This window comes from Alligator mississippiensis, chromosome 15 (assembly GCF_030867095.1).
Source record: "Alligator mississippiensis isolate rAllMis1 chromosome 15, rAllMis1, whole genome shotgun sequence".
NCBI lineage: Eukaryota > Metazoa > Chordata > Crocodylia > Alligatoridae > Alligator > Alligator mississippiensis.
Genome location: NC_081838.1, coordinates 2,870,591 through 2,887,773, shown reverse-complemented (window position 1 = coordinate 2,887,773; position 17,183 = coordinate 2,870,591).

Below are 17,183 nucleotides of genomic sequence, written 5' to 3'. Positions count from 1 at the left end.
TCACTTTTTTGGGCTTTTAATGATTGATTTCAATTACTTATGGTGTACTCTCAGTATCTGAGCAAAAATTGTCCCTTAACACCCTTACTTTAACTTTAACCCATAACACCCTTACCAAGGTGAAGGAGAGAATAGATGGCAATTGAATGCAGAAAGAATGGCAAGAGTAAGACAAAACGGAACAGATGAGCAAAGAGGACGTCATAGAAGTGATGCAATGGAAAGACAAAGGGGTCGCAGAGGCAATAGAAGATGGGCTGAAAGACTAAACAACAATAGATTCGCTGAAGACGAGATTGAGGAACATAGTTGTTGATTGATGAACGTGGTGTGCCAATTCTACAGACACTACAGACTTTCTACGGAAACTTAAAAACATAGACCACCTTCCCAGCAACACACTCTTAGCCACCATGGACGTTACCAGCCTATATACCAACATCCCACACCAGGATGGCATCCAAGCCTGCCTTACATATCTACAGGAACAAGATTACAACCCAGAATACAGACCTAAAGATATTACTGTCCTTATACACTTCATCCTCACACACAACAATTTCACTTTTAATAATCAACACTTCCTCCAAATGATGGGAACAGCAATGGGCACTAAAATGGCCCCACAGTATGCCAACCTTTTTATGAGCCACCTGGAAGAAGACTTCCTCAAGAACTGCCCCATCAAACCCTTGCTGTACTTGAGATACATCGATGACATCTTCATCATTTGGACTGAGAACCTGCAATCTCTGATTGAGTTCCATCAGAAATTCAGCAGTCACCATCCCTCCAGCTGACTTCCTCTAGAATACTCCAGCACCAACATCTCCTTTTTAGACACAGTGATCAGTATCCAGAAGGGTAAAATACAGACCACACTATACAAGAAACCCACAGACCAACACACGTATCTGCACAGAACCAGCAATCACCCGAAACACACCAAAAAAGCTGTGATATACAGCCAAGCCCTCAGATACCACCGCATCTGTACTGAAGAGCACACCCGGGATCGCCACCTCACCAATCTTAAAAAGGCTTTCACTCAGCAAGGACACTCCTCCAGAGAGGTAGATTGCACGTTTGAAAGAGCCACCCGGATACCAAGTGACGAACTGCTGCAGTACAGAAGAAAAACACCCACAAATCACACACCGCTGGTTATGACAGATCATCCCTCCCTTGAACCTGTACGGAAAATCCTCAACCCATATTAGAAAGAGACCGTATTCTTAAAAAGATCTTCCCAGAGCCACCCATCCTAGCCTTCAAACGAGCACTGAACCTCGCCAACCTAATCACCAGAAGCAAACTTCCTCAAGCCCAGACCACACCAAAAGGATCCAGACCGTGCCATGACAAGAAATGCAAAACCTGCCAACACATCTCCACCACCCCCACTATGACTACACCCCACAACAGAGCCATCAGCATCCCAGGATCTTACAGCTGCACCTCCAGGAATGTGATATATCTCATCCAATGCACCAAATGCCCTGATGGAAGATATGTAGGAGAGACCAAACAACAACTGCACACCAGAATGAATGCACACCGGAAATCCATCAAAGACAGAAACACCCAATTACCGGTGGGGGCACAATTCTCACAGGAGGGCCACTCTCTCTCCAATCTCTCAGTCCTGATCCTCAAGGGAAATTTACACAACACTTCCCAGAGATGAGCCTATGATCTCCATTTCATCAACCTGCTGGATACTAGAGATCAGGGACTAAACATAGACATTGGATTTTTGATACATTATACTCTGCCTGGCAACTGACTCCCCAGCCCAGCCCAGCCCAGCCCCTGGCTTCTTTACTTGTCATCCCATCCAGGAAGAGCGCACACCAACTGCTGCAGCTTCCTTAGCCTGACGAAGGGTTTTTGAACCCGGAAGCTTGCTTAATAACTATTCTCCAACCATTTGGGTTGGTCTAATAAAAGATATCAAATTCACCCAAGGAACCTTGTCTGCCTGTGTGCCAATTCTGTAACATTAAACTTCCAAGCTGAAAGTCCATCAGATGGCCAATTCTGGAGTAGTCATAAGGGTAAAGTGATTCTGCCTCCAAAAAGGCTGTTTCCAGAGTATTTGCGAGATTTAATGCCAAATCGGAACAACGAGCATCACCACAACTTTAAAACAAACATTCAATCGTACAATGGTGCATTCCCTCTTGAACAAAAATTATTGTGATGAGAATATGATTCATGGACCATGTGGAGGATTGAATCCAAGTGCACTGTGCATGGAAAATCATCAATGTCTGAAGAAATATCCAAAGGAGTTTAGAGAAGAGACTCCTGGAAATGTTGATAGATACCCGTTGTATAGAAGAAGACCGAGCAGAACTGCTCAAGTTGGTAACGACACAGTGGGTAACAGAAATGTGTTACCCTATAACAAGTAGCCTATTTTTGCCTATCATTTTTGACGGGCTTTTACCCTAGTATAGAATAAAATCAGAGAATTGTAGAAAATTCAGGTTGGAAGAGACCTTACGAGGTCATATTTTAGTCCAAACCCCTGCTCCAAGCAGGACCAGCCCCAACTACATCATCCCAGCCAAGGCTTGGTCTAGTTGGGGCTTCAAAACCTCCAACAAGGGAGACTCCACCACCTCTCTGGGTAACCTGTTCCAGTGCTTCACTACCCTGCTAGTGAAAAAATTTGTCCTAATATCCAACCTCAACTTTGCTTGCTGCAATTAAAGACTATTGCTCCTTGTTCTGACATCTGCCAGAACAAGTGGCTATTCAATCCCCCCTCAGTCTTCTTTTTTCCCGGCTCAATGGGCATTTATACACCTACTTTTTAGTCCCACGACATGCCAGAGATCTGCCACTTCGGAGCCGACTTGATTAACTGATTAATCAATTAATCGAGTCTGTTCTGCATGCAAGCTGATCCAAATTGTGCTGTGCCATGTGAAGTTGTATAAGTGGCAAAATGCACATCAGCGCACAGAAAATGGAGGCAGTACACTTTTGAACTAAAGCACCTTTTATATGACGTGCATTTGGCCACTTATACAACTGCAAGTGTCACAGCACCGGACAGTTTTCAAAGCTCCTGACGCTGTGGCACTTCCGTGTGTAAAAATGCCCAATAAGCCCAGTTTCCATGAATTGGTAGAGACATGAATTAAGTCTCTCTTTCTTTCTCCATGCTGACTCTTGACAGTGGCTCTAGCTACAGATTTCTTTCTTCCTTTGGTTATTTTTATACGTGTTGATCTATTCCTGTTGTGCTTTCTGTGATTGTTTCCTAGCTGTAATGCCTTATTGTGCTTCCTTTTCTCAGTGTCAGAATGGTGTCTTTCCTTTCATCAATCACGTTAGCTCTTGCAGCTGAATTATTACTGTGCCGATTCATTCCATTTTTATGCCAAAGTCACTTAATTTTTCTGATTTTTTTTATGTAAGTTGAAGAATAAAAATGTGATACTGGGATGTTCTCAGTCATTCTGCCCTCCAACTTTCCCTGAATCCATCTGCCCTGTTACAAAGACCTGCAGGTTTTTAGGGAGTAGGATTGTTGGGGTCAATACCTTGGGGATTTAGCAATGACTAGTCAACTTCCATTCTCATAAAAATCAAACCCAGACTTGGATATTTGATGTGCCTGTACTTCCATAATACTCTACTGTGCAGTGCTGCTCAGTGGAGGGGATTTTGCATGGCAAGAACTGTCAGTAAAAACAAATGTAGCCCTTCATCTATGTCTGCAAAATAAGGGGCCTGCTTATTCCTCTGGGTTTAGTACCTCAACACTTGTCCTTCAAGACATGGATTTGGATTCACCAACTAACCATTTACAGACTATTGAGAGGTAGTTAGCCTCTCAATAGAGGGCATGGTAGCACCTCCGAGACTAACTCATTCAGCAAAGCATAAGCTTACAAATTATGGTCTGGCCTATGAACACTTATGCCTTTCTGAACAAGTTAGTCTTTAAGAACACGTACAAGCGCTCTAAAAAGTGCTAGGCTTCCCTGCCTTTTGCCTTACATAGTATAAAAAAGCACTTGGATACATTTTCATTCAATATTGGTTTGGGGAAGATGCTGCTACCATACTCCAATTCTCTGAGCTGCAGACAGCTCCAATAAACTACAGAAAGCTGAAAATGCGATGTGTGTTTCTTAGGCTGGTAGAATAGGCAGGTAAAACATTTACAGCTGGTAGCTCCTTCCTCCTTGTGACGAGAAAACCATGTGCTGATACATCCTGGAGAAGGGGAACTTAGAAATGCTAATAACTGTAATCTGTTGTATATATATAATGTTTAATAATTATACAGGGAATATGGCTTTAGTCTAAAAAGAGGAGGTCCCAGACAAGTGTGGAGGAAAATTGGGTCTGAGGTTTCTTCTATTTGGAATTTGAGAATATTTATGGTATCTGATTAAAGTATGGCTGCAAGTCATTCTCCAGTTTCCATATTCAATATTCTAGGATGTAGAGTACAAAAGGCCTTTTTCTTTGGAAACGCTCAGGTTTTAGCATTTCACTGCAAAGTACCTGTTCAGAATTTCATGACTCTTCAGGTTATGCTTATCATGAACTGGGGGGGGGTGACAGGAGAATTTCCTTGTCAGTCTCCAGATTTTCTGTCTCCCAGCAACCCACTGCTTGCTATTCTCCTTTATTTCCCCGTCTGTTGGTCCTTGGTTTCCATTTAGACTATAAACTCTTTAGTGTAGGGACCATCCTTTTTGTTTATGCGACCCCTTGCACAAGGAGGCCTGGTGCCAGGGCACTACCACAGAACCAGTAATAAATGTTTGCTGGTAAATTTAGTAACCTTTTGTACATTGTGGGTGCATCTACACAAGATGCAATGGCACAGCAGCAACAAGCTAATGTACCGTAGCTTGTTGCTCCCGTGCAGTAACGTTGCTGGGCAGTAACCATGCGGTGCCGATACTGCGTAGTAGTAATGAGCTACTGTACAGTAGCATTGGGAAAAACCCATGTGGTGATGGTACTGTGCAGTAACGCCAGATACTGCGCAGTAATTTAGTACTTGCTTACTCGCATACTAAATGACAGTACAGTAACAACCGTGCGGTCTGCTGCTCATGTAGACATGGCCAGTAGGTGCTACAAATGAGGTATTAGTGAACAACGAGTCATTTAAGGATGTGTTTATGTATCCGTGTTGTGCCTTTTTGTTTGTTAGTTTTGGTGTTTCTTGAATGTGTGATGTGTTTAGTTCTGTGGTAACAAGAGAAAAAAAATTACACAGTTATTTTGGGTTCCAAAGTGTAGCTGAAGGATTCATCTATAGCTGCATGTTTTCTGGTTTTGTTTGCTTGGCTTTTTTCCCCTCAAATCCATAGTGGTGCACATATCTGTAAATTCTGAATCCTTTCCTTTTGTTTAATTCAATGAAATAAAAAAAAAAGCTATCTAAATAAGACATGCTCCTGCTGAGACCTGTTTGATGTCTCTCAAATTTGTGTACTGTAAATACTAGTTTATTTTTGCTTCCATTTTACTCAAAGTTCAGTGTTATGCTAAAATGTGCTGCTGTCAACAGCTTGCTCATTTGAGCTGCTTATTAGTGGCATAAACTCTGGTTAGAGTCTAATAGTGTATTCAAAACAGTGATGTGATGCATATCAGGTAGAGTTGGGATTAAGCTAATAGTACTTTGCTAGGCATAGGTAGATGTCCAGCTTGATCTGCCTGGAGTTGGTTGTCCTGCTCTTGGATAAGCTTCCACAGGACACCGAAGGATTTTCAGTGGCAAATAAGGCCCAGGTATGCAGCTGTCTAAAATAATTGATTTCTCTAAAGAAAGAGAAAGAGAAGTTAGTTTAAACTACATTTAAAATCATTGAAAATGAGAGTGTGAAGGGACCTCAGGAGGTCACATCTAGTCTAACCCCCCCGCTCAAAGCAGGGCCAGACCCAACTACATCATCCCAGCCAAGGCTTTTTCAAGCTGGATTTTGAAAACCTCCAAGGATGGACCTTCCACCACCTCTTTGGGTAACCTGTTCCAGTGCTTTACTATTCTAGTGAGGAAATTCTTCCTAATATCTAACCTCAACTTCCCTTGCTGCAACTTGAGACTGTTGCTCCTTGTTCTGTCATCTGCCACCACTGAGAACAGTCCAGCTCCATCCTCTGTGCAACCCCCTGCAGGGAGGTGAAGGCTGCTATTAAATCCTGCCTCAGTCTTCTCTTCTGCAGACTAAAAGGTGAAGGTGGACACTCGGTTTTTCCCTCTCCCAGGACTCCGGCAATTCTGCGGCTACACATGAGGTAAAATGAGGAGATCAGGACAGAACCTCCCACTTCTTACCTACTTCTGAACTTGCTTTAACAGCATGCAGTTCCAGTGATGCAATGTCACCATGGAGGTGCCAGTGGCTCCATGAATGCATGAAAAATGCTAACAATTGCTGGTGTTCAAAACACCATATTATTTACCCCTGTTTCATCCAATTTTAAATCATATAATCCCAGACATAGTGGAGCTCAGTATTGTTCAGTAAGGAGTGGCTGCATTTCAGCTGCAGAGAAAGGTAATTAGAAAACACTTGAGTGCTCAGAAACAAGATGATACTCCTCATCTTCCTCCTAGGAAAATAAAAGAGAATTATGTTGAATGTGTCCAGGACAAAATACCCAGCTATTTGAATTTACCTCCAAAATACCGCTTTTCACATCCTCTAACCAATCTGTCTACCTCTATGGCCCCATCCCTTTCATATCTGCTCTTAAGGTAGCATTTCTTACTTGTCTCCTAAAATTTCATCGCATGGAACAGCATAGCTGAGACACTACTAGCAAAACTGGCCCATTCCTCCCCCTGGAGCTTTCACTTAGGAAAAGCCATGACCCGGCTCAGAAATCCATCCAATGTAAGGTGAGAGGTATGCTTTCTCTCAGTTATATATCAGTCCCAAAGGTTGTTTTGGACACAAATGAATGTGGGTGTTTCAAGAGGAGGGTGTTTCATTCCAGCACTGCACCCTCTAGGTGAGAAATTAGCTAGTTTGGCTGACATGGGCTTTTGCCTGCGTAGCCAGAGAAATAGGTTGTGTATGGTGTAATATAATTTCTATTTTTAGGGGAACCAGTTCCCATTGTTGTGGGTTAGGATTTAGTGTCTCTTCTCCCAGAGCTAAGTGATTTCTCTTGCAGCTCCCTGAGAGTCCAAGCTGCAGGAGCACCCTACATCTCAGGATTTTCAGTCCCACAAAGACCTGAGTATTTATGATCCAGACTATGCAGCAGCTTCATGAATGTTACCCCACTGGCTGTTCCCTATTGCACAGCCCATCCAACAACGGAGAGCAATGGACTCCGAGCCTCTCGTTTTCCCCTCAGCCTGCCAAGATGTTGGACTGTAGCAGACTAGGCAAACAAGTCCAGGGAGTTTCCTTTGTGTTGGCAAAAGCTTCATCCTTTGGCACTTTTAGCTATATATTATCTTTTAGAGAAGGCATATGTGCTGCTGGCTAATGGACGAATCTGGAGCCAAAGCTCCTGTGGGATAAGTATACTGACCATGGATTTAGCTGACTGATTTTGGAAAGATGCTTAATTTCACTATACTTCAGCCTCTCCACATTTTACGGTTGACCTACCTCACTCTGGGTGTGTGTATGATGGCAGCAGGAGCATATGAGAATAGATCCATGTATTCAGTGCACCTTGAGATCCCCGAGTGTCAAGTATTTCATAATAAGTGCAGACTTTTCATTTCATAAGTGCAGACTATGATACAATCTTCTTAATTTTGCATACTAAACAACTGTACCCCTTTTCCCCCCCAGCAAAGTCCTAATAACCACAAATAGCAGTATAGTGTCTTTTCTGTGTTCCTAATATATTATTACTCATGTAAAATCTCTAAGGGGCATCATACCATTTTGAAGTCATCTTCGCCTTCCTCTACTCTCCCACCCCTAGCTTAATTTTTCCATAGTATTTGCTAAAAGATAAGCAAACAAAATTAAATCATAGGCAATGAGTCATTTGATAATTAGCAGATTTAGGCAAAGCTATCTTAAAAGATCTTGTGTTGTGACATACCCCCTTTTGTCCTCCTTACAATCTCTCAGCCTCATTTTAAAAGTTGAAGGGCCTTATGCTAGACCTCCTGCATATTGTTAGCATAACGTGTTACCTGGTCAGGCAAAGCTTGAACCTAAACCTTTACTTTGCCTCTTACTGGTACATGCTACGCCCAATACCATGTATATGGGCGCATTATGGATACTCAACAGGCATTGTTCTGGAAGAAAGAGGGCAGTGATGTTCTACCAACTGCTTTGGCAGTATTCAAATGCCTTTTTTGGCATGTGGAGAACCCCTCTATTAAGGGGTTTCTAAATCAGCGTATCTTTGGCCCTAATGCCTGACTTGGTATTCAGAGAAGGCTAGCCCTGCCTGTTAGCAGTGGTGGACAAAATCAGGCAGCTGCAGCTGCTGCTGTGTGCCCGTTACAAAAAACAACTTAATCCCAAATCTGTATTGAAATTCTCCACCATGCTTTAGGTTTATCAACGTGTGCTGTTGCCCACCCCCAGGCTGCAGCATTCTCTAGAAGGCAAAGCAATGTTGTTTTGCTCAGCTGCAATTTTTTTCTTCAGTGGGCAGGAAGGCACATTATTTCTTTCACTGCAAGAAAATGGATGTTGACTCTGATGAGAAGTATCAGTGCCTTGTTCTGTGTTTATCTTTCACTCCCATCTCAGGCTGGATAAAAAGATTTAAGAAAAGGCAAAATTAAATTCAAGGCATGCTGCTCATCACAAAACAGAAGCAACTTCTTCCCCTGCAGGGCTGACAAAACCCTCCATGTTCAAGGGGTAATAAAGATGCCTCTAAACCTGAACCCTGCTGCAGCTTCTCTATTCCATGGCTAGCTAATAATATGTAAGGTAAGGTGCAGAGGCACAAGAGTGCCATGTTCTTTGTAAGGCATCTTGTGTCCTGCAAACAGCACCATTTAGTGCAGTCCTTATTAGGACTATCCTTGTAGCCTAATTCTCTGCTTTTGGTCGTCATGCGTAGAAGGTAGGGACTACATGGGAAAGATTACATAGTTCCTTCCCGTGTTCCTATTCTCGAAGCATTTCTTCTTTCTGTCGCTACAGAGATGTGAAGCCTCTTTTGGTTCTTGCCTGTGTAGTCCTCTCCATAGCTGTTTCACTGCAGAGCACCAGCTGTGTAGAGAGACTGCAGATTCATTTCCGTGACCCGTTCATGCAAGACACCTGATGCCAGGTGTCCAGTTACAAAGCTGATGGCAACGCTGTTCCCTTTCTAAGTGTAACCCAGAAGTCTGAGGGCCTTGTGCTGTTCCCCGTTTCTGAATTCTGCAGCGCACCAGCTCCTAGCTTGGGCCTTGAGCTACATTATTCACTTTTCACCCAATAGTTCCAGGTAAGCTCTTGCACCAGCAATTCTTTGATCTGATCAATGGTGACTATAGTGATCAAACAGCGGCTTTAAACCAGAGCTTAATCTTAATGGTGGGAACAAACCTTTAGAGGAAAAGGATATGCAGATAGGCATGATAGTTTTTTAAATAGTCTATCACAAGCGTGCCACTCCCTGACAATGAACCAAACAGGCCCAACTTTTTCAGACGCTTGCTTGCATGAAGATTCTGTATCTCAATCTGCTTTGCCTGAACAAAACAGATTGTTTCTGGAGAGAAAGAGTCAGTTCCACTTTTCATTGCCAGGTTCTCTATTTTAGCATTCCCAGACCTCCAGCTGTACATTCTTTGTGCCCAAAACAGTTTAAACTTGAGCCATCCTTCACCCCCCCGCCCTCCCGCTCCCTTTCCCAAAGGCCATTTCTGAAGTCATTGTATTCATATTGTAAGCATCCCAATGACAAGGGCAGTATTCTTAAATGATTACAGAGCAGATCCAAAGGGAACAGTCCAGCGTCTCTAGAGTTCGGAGACACTGGCCCTCGTGTCATGAGAGTGCTGAGAAGTGACATGCATGGAATGCAATGCTATTTCTTCTTGTGATAAAGCTTCCTGGAGATTTGGGTAACAGCACAGTCCTGCACATGATGCTGTTGTAAATATAGAGTTGCTCTTGCTTTTCCGTGCATCTTGAAACACTGGGATTCCAGCAGAAGCATGGCTGGAACTAATATCCCAGTTTTTCCTTTCTTTGTAATGCTTCCCTCCACTTTCTAAATGTTTCTTTCATTGCATTAACTGGGTTGTGGGTGTCTCGTCAGTAGGACTAAGTGCTGTGGAAGATACAGTATGTAATTAATGCCAGAGCAATTTCCATTGGCTCTATCACTCTCCATAGGACCTGACAAACTGAATGATGATACCTTGGGTAACAAATACAAATGCCACAGGAAATTAATATGCTACCTGCTGAATGCCAGTAAAAATAACTCATCTTGCTGGCAAAAATCAGTGAGAAAGGACCTGGACTAGCTTTCAGGTTTGGGAGTCTAGGGTCTTTTGTGCTATTTGGGCCTTTTGTGCTAGGTGGAACTTGGAGGATGGCATCGAGATGTCATTGTTCCCCCTTTCACTACAGTGTAAACAGATAATCGGTTATTCCCAAAGCTGGGTTTCTGTAAAAATGTGTCTGCTGCACACAGGTTTTTCACAAGAAATCATGTTTATGGTCATACATATAATGGGACCCCCTTATAAGCGCTCTGTCCTATGCATAGCACAAATGCAGGCTAGCAGATGCCCCAAAGAGCTTGCAATGTGAATACCCTTGGAAGGCAAGGAGATAAGGGCAGGGATCTAATGCACCAGCAGAGTTAATGTGGTTTGCTGACATCATATTGTTCATTTTGTTATCTCTCCCTGCCCCCAGAGGGATTTCCACTGGTAATTTGTGGTGAATCAGGCATGTAGTTGTGCAAAAAAAGCTCTCTCCAGAGATACTAGGTTCTATGCATGCTTACATGCCAGTGGGTCTGGCAACTACTAGCCTGAATGATGAGTGCCAGGCTTCACGTTCAGCTGAATCCCTCCTGAAATCTTGCTTTCCCTTTGGTCCCTGTCCTATCGCCGTAAGCTCTTTCATCTTTAAACAACGGGAGCAGGTCAAGGTCCAAATCTTTGGAAAACCTGAAGTCACTGTGTGTACCCTTTGGAGGTAGCACAGGAGACGAAAACTAGAAGCCTGCAGGTGAAATGTCAGGGCTGCATGTGGATGCAGTAAGTCAGGGAATCTCCCAGCATGAATAAGCCTGTGATTCAGCACCAGAAGCAAAGGAAGCACATTTTGAAAAATAAACTGAACCTGATTTGCTAGCAGCTCTGTTACAAAAAGAGATAAAAACGCTCAGTTATTCTAAACGCCGTGTTACAGAAGACTGACATGGAATCCCAGGCTTTTCCTACAGAGAATGATCTGCCGGGCTTTGTTCCGAATGTGTTTCTAGCTTCCTGGAATCATAATACCTGTGATTAGCTCTGCTTTTATTCTCTGTCCTGCAGAAGCTCACAATTTTGCTTGCAGCTGTTTATCCAGCAAGTTGAAAAAGGAAAAAAAAATGTTTCTGGTGAAATATGCTCCCTTGTCTGTTTAAAAAATAAGACCTTTCTGACCTGCAGTGTATAATATGTAGGGGGCATCATTAAGTAGCTGGCATTTACTGCTGTGGTAGAAGAAACGGAGCTGAGGAACCACACTTAATTCAAAACAAGGATTAAGCTTGCAGTGGCAGACTTTGTACCTGGTTAAATGTTTGTGCTCTGTGTCTTTTGTTCAGTTGTCCCCTTGCATTATGGCCATCCCTTTCATAGGTCCATTGTTAACAGCTTAACTGCGGTGAACAGAGTCTTTAGCTTTCTGTGGCCTGCTTCATTTTTTATCCAAGTTTAACAAAACATATGAGTTTAAGCAACAGAATTATTGAATGTCTGTAGAAAGGTATAAAAATGCTTTACGTGAGACTAGTATTAAGAGAATCATTGAAAGACTTGGCTAAAGTGTACCAAAGCATAGGAATGACATACTATTATAATGAAAAATATGAACCGATATAAAACTAATTGCTGTTGGTCCAGGGTGCTCAACAGTCAAAGCTCAAAAGAGCGTGGGTGGGTGCGCATATGTGTGCATGCGCTTTTTGCTTTCCCAAAATTACGGGAAGGTTTGATTGTTTCTCAGGGATAGTCTTATTGCTAGCATTAGTTTTCACTGTCACATTCTCCAAGTCGTGTGTGTCCAAAGGCTTCTCATGCAGCAATGATAAAATCAATAACTCAGATATTTCATAGTAAATGGGATGGCTGAGTAACCTAGCCCTAAAAAAAGAAAATCCCATAAAGCACTTTCCTATGTTTTTTAGCACCTGCCTTTTATCTTGACTCCCAAGAGAACCTGGAACTGGCCTTCCATTGCTGTGAATCTTCCCTGGGAAATTGCTGGTGGCTGTTCCCAAGATAAAGGAAATTTTAAGAGGTAAGCACTACAAAGAGCAACCCCAAGGGCCCTTGGGGACAGGGGGAAGAAGTGACACATTTTTATGTAACTAGACATGCGTGACAATTTACAGCAGGATTGCATTACTGTTCTGAAAACACTTGGGGCCTAAGTTGGAGCAAAGCTGGCCTGTGCATGCGAGGAAATAAAAAGAACTAGTAGCACAGCATACCTCTGATTGGGATTGCGGCTCTGAGTCTCAAGCAAGGCAGTGTTTGAGATGATGGAGGGAGGGAGGTGGGAGGCTGAAGCAGGGAGAGGAAGGCAGTTTATAACACAAGGACTCTTGCTAAAAGGCCACGTGCTGTCCAAGTTGCAATAGATTTATTTCCAAATGTGTTGTAGAATACCTGAAAGCTGGGTAATGTGCAATTACCTTTCCATCTTAACATCACTTTGGATAGTTGTTGTTTTACATAATGACAAGGCTCCCATCTCTGAGACCATGAGTGTGCTGTTACCAAATCTGAAAGCTATGCACCAAGGTGGCAACTGTGTGTTTTGGATAAAGTGAGAGGCTTAAATGGTATCTGAACCTTGGGCTGAGCTTTCTGTACAAGGCTGGATTTCACCTATTTTTAAATAAAGCTGCTGCACTGTCTGACATTTAAAGAGAGTGAAGTGGGAATTATCTACACACCTAAAGCGGTAGATGTTCCAGCTTGTTTTGTTAGCTTGCTAATTGTAACAGAGGCTTCTGCCAAGCAAAGTCTCACCCATGAGTGGGCTTGTGCTCTAAACTGAGATGCCAACCAAGAACCCTGCAATTACAGGCAACATTCTGCACCAGGCAAGTTAAATAGAGGTCTTATCACGGTCAAAGAGAGGCTGTGTGTGTTTTCTGCTGTCATTATACTGGTGAGTTCAGTGGAATTGGCATGGTAAAATATCCTAATACTGTACTCACAAGCAGCAAATTCACATGAAGCCGATGTTGGTAGCATTGATTAGACCTGGCCCTACTGCAGGCCGGTACTACAAATTTATCCTTTGCTAATCTCTAGCAGTGCCTTTAATTCCTACTTGCAATTTGAGTTGAGTTTTCCAGTGTATCAGTCCTGGCCCATAACCCATCTGCTGCCTGAGCCATGAACTTTTCTTAGAAAAGAAAGGGCCAAGCAAGATGTATGAGTTCTGTTTTTTTGGGTAAGTGCACGGAAATCAAGACCAAAATCCTTGGCCAATGGCCATATATTTCTCCTTAAGACATGCTTCTCCAGCTTGTCATCTTTATTTGCACTTCTGCTCCTTGACAGCTTCTTATAGTAGATGCTTTTAATTTGTGAAGCTCTTAGCCAAAAACCCTTCTGCAAAATCTGACTGCTTGGCTTGTTAAAGGATGTCACAAGAGAGAAACTCGGATAGTAGTGTGCCCCCGCCTTTGGCACCCTTGATATTATTGTCTGTGTGCTGTAACTGTGATGGTCCACACAGTTGTCTTTTGCATCAGTTTAGTGGCAAGTGCATCAGTTTCTTGGCATGTCTAGTGCATCAGTTTAGTGTTGTATAAACTTCCATATGATTTATTTATTTATGAGGTCTTATCTCCAAGACATGGATACCAGCTATATGTGTATTTATGTCTGTAATAAATCTCTCCATGAAATTCCATTGACCCCAAAACGCAAGCTGCAAACAGTGAGTTTGAATTGGTTAGAGGGGCTACAGTGTGTCAGATCTGCTTACTGCATCATGGGGCTTAAAGGCTTCTCTTATCCACGTCCACGTAGCTCGGTTTAGTTCAGGGTATTCTCTAGGTTGTAAATCCATGCACAGGAACACGAACCAAGAAGCATTGCTGAACTCGCGCGAATAGTGCTGGGGGGTGGACTTTGGCTTGGCTTGCACAATAAGTGGAGTCAGCTGGCTTCTGGTACCCAGCAGATGGCACTGCACTGTAGTTACTGGCCAGAAGCAGGTTTTCCCCTTGCTAATCTTTGCATTCTTGGTCGTGTCCAGCATTTTCTTGAAGTCTAATTAAATGGAAAAGGTCTCATTGAAGGTATATGAGCATCACCAGAAAGGAAAGTCCAAATGGTCCTTGACCTTTCAGTATTTTGTGCCAGTCTTGACACCCATGTATACCCAGAGAAAATGAAGTCCTCTTGGCTAGTTGTTCTCTTCTACCCCTGTGGTAAACTGGGGACTCCTCTGACACCTTCAGGGGTGTTGGTTGTAGCTGTGTTGGTCTACGGACGTGGGCAGACAAGGTTCTTTGGGCAAATCTGATGTCTTTTATTAGACCAGCTCAAAGAGTGGGAAAAATTCTTCTTTGCAAGCTTTCGGGTGTTTGTGGGTGTTTGTGCCCAAAAGCTTGCAAAGAAGAATTTTTCCCACTATTTGAGTTGGTCTAATAAAAGATATCAGATTTACCCAAAGAACGTTGTTTGCCTCTGACAGCTTTGTGCTTAAAGCTTATTTTATGTAGTCACCCCAAGCTGCAGTAACATTTCATGGTACTTGCTTTCTGATTTTTCCGAGGACATCTTGACCTCTGGTTTCCATTCTGCTTAGGCAGAAAAAGAAGCAGATTCTGCTAAAGTAAATCAGAAACATCGCATGTGATTACAGGGACAACATTATCCCTTTCCAGTACTCTGTACACTTATTGGCACAGCTGGTCTCCTGTCCGGTGTCAGTCCACCCTCTACATTTTGAGTGTTCAGGCCCAGAGAGATGAAGCTCACCGCATCCCCAAAACAGGGATGTGAGGCAGCCTGCCATACCTCTTATCTCTAGTCCATGGGCTGGAGTAGTGGCATAGCTTCTCCACTGTATGTAGACTGATGCCTAGCATAGGCCCTGGCAGAGCAGACATGGTAGATAACAGCCTTGGCGCACTGTAGCAATCCTTGACAGCTGTGCCAGCCTCCTAGGAAGCTAACAGCCACCCTACAGAAGTCTGATTTGTCTCTAAGCTGCTGCCAGACCCAGGGCACTGTAATAATGGAAGGTGAAGTCATATAGTGAGAGTTTTAAAAAATGAGGACAGAAGATAGGGGAAGTCTGCTTGCCATAGTGCTGTCCAGGGAGCTTCCACTCCACTGGTGATGGTTACTACAGCATTATTAAGAATGTGCTTATTAAGAAGAACGTGATGATTAAGAAGGTGTAAAGGATCTAGTAGGAGGTGGTGAGGAGTTACCCTGTTTCTGGCCTGTCCCATGACTGATCTGGTGTGGGGCTGTGAAAGCAAATACAGTGAGCAGCAGCTGATACCTTTTCCGTGAAGCGTTGCAGTGTTTCATTCCTGTGTTGAGTCTTTTCTGAGTTAATAAATCCAATCTGTTAACTTGCAGCCCCTGCTGAATGCTTGCCTCAGTTTCTGCAGCTGATGTGAAAGTTTAATTTGGGAGATATGGGGTCCATGCTGCAGGCAGGGCATTCCAGGGGTTATTCACCCCAGGCACCCATTCAGCCCTGGACATTTGAAGGATATGCAGGAGATGGAAGTGGGTGATTGAGGGTAGCGGCATTTTGGGCTGAAGGCTGTAGAGCTCACTCGATGGCCTGTAGAGCTCACCCAGGCAGAGATGAGAGAGAGGGTAGCCCTGGAAAGAGATGTAGTGTTTGGGATATGGGCTTGAGTGTCTTTAGAAATGACTTCTCAGCCACAGTTGCCCATGAGGCAGCTTCTTCCTTCCTGTCACGTTCACGCTACTTAGCGATTGGTTTTGCCCTCCTGTGGCATGCACTTGATGCAGAAGTTTCCTCTCCTTCCTTTTCAAAAGCATCCATTCACTGCTCATGTTTTTACTGTGCTTACTGCTGCATTCAGGTGTCATTCTATTGTATTCCAAGAAAAGGGCCTTCCTGCCCCTTTCTATGCCGCGTCCTAGTTCAAAGGATGATTCACCTGTGCTCAGGGAGTTTTCCTCCCCTAGCTATTGCTGCAGGCAGCTAGGGATGCTGGGAAAGCAGTGGGGGAGCAGAGGATGCCTGAAAAAGAATCAGTGTGTCTGGGGAGGAGGACACTATGGGTTGGAAGTTTAAAACTGGATTTCTAGGTAGCCCGGCTGTGGTACACTAAATGCCTTTCATCTCCTCAGCACTTCAAGCTGAAGGTCCGACTTTCTAATATTTTGCATTTGAGTGCCATGTTGACTTTTCTTTTATTATAATTTGTAGTAAAAACTTTGCGTGTAAAGCATACCACTTACACCATAAATAACAGACGTGTGGCATTTACCTTATCAACCAGACTTAATAAGAACTATAATTCGTTAATCTGTTTTGATTGACATCAATTATATTACTCTTATTAATTGAATCCATTAATTATGTCAGTCTGAGAGACCTGTATATGATTATAAGTCGTCCTATTTTGACCTTTTTCTATATTTGTGCAACATTATCTTCTAGTCTGGTGTTCCAAGAATCATTGAAAATATCAGAGTTAATGGTGCATGGTGCTCTATGGACCATGTACATTTAAGACTCAAGTGCAGGTTGTATAGACTTTCTGATTTTTTTTTAAATGCCTGGCATTATTAATTTGTTTCTAAGCCTTTCTGAGATGATGTTGAAATATGAAACTGTTCCACCATCATTATTATATGACTACAACATTGTCCCAAATATACCATAGAAACAAGTTGCAGCAAGGGTAGTTCAGGTTGGATATTAGGAGAAACTTTCTCATGAGGCGGGTAGCAAAACACTGGAACAGGTTACCAGAGAGGTGGTGCAATCTCCATCCTTGGAGGGTTTGTAGACCCA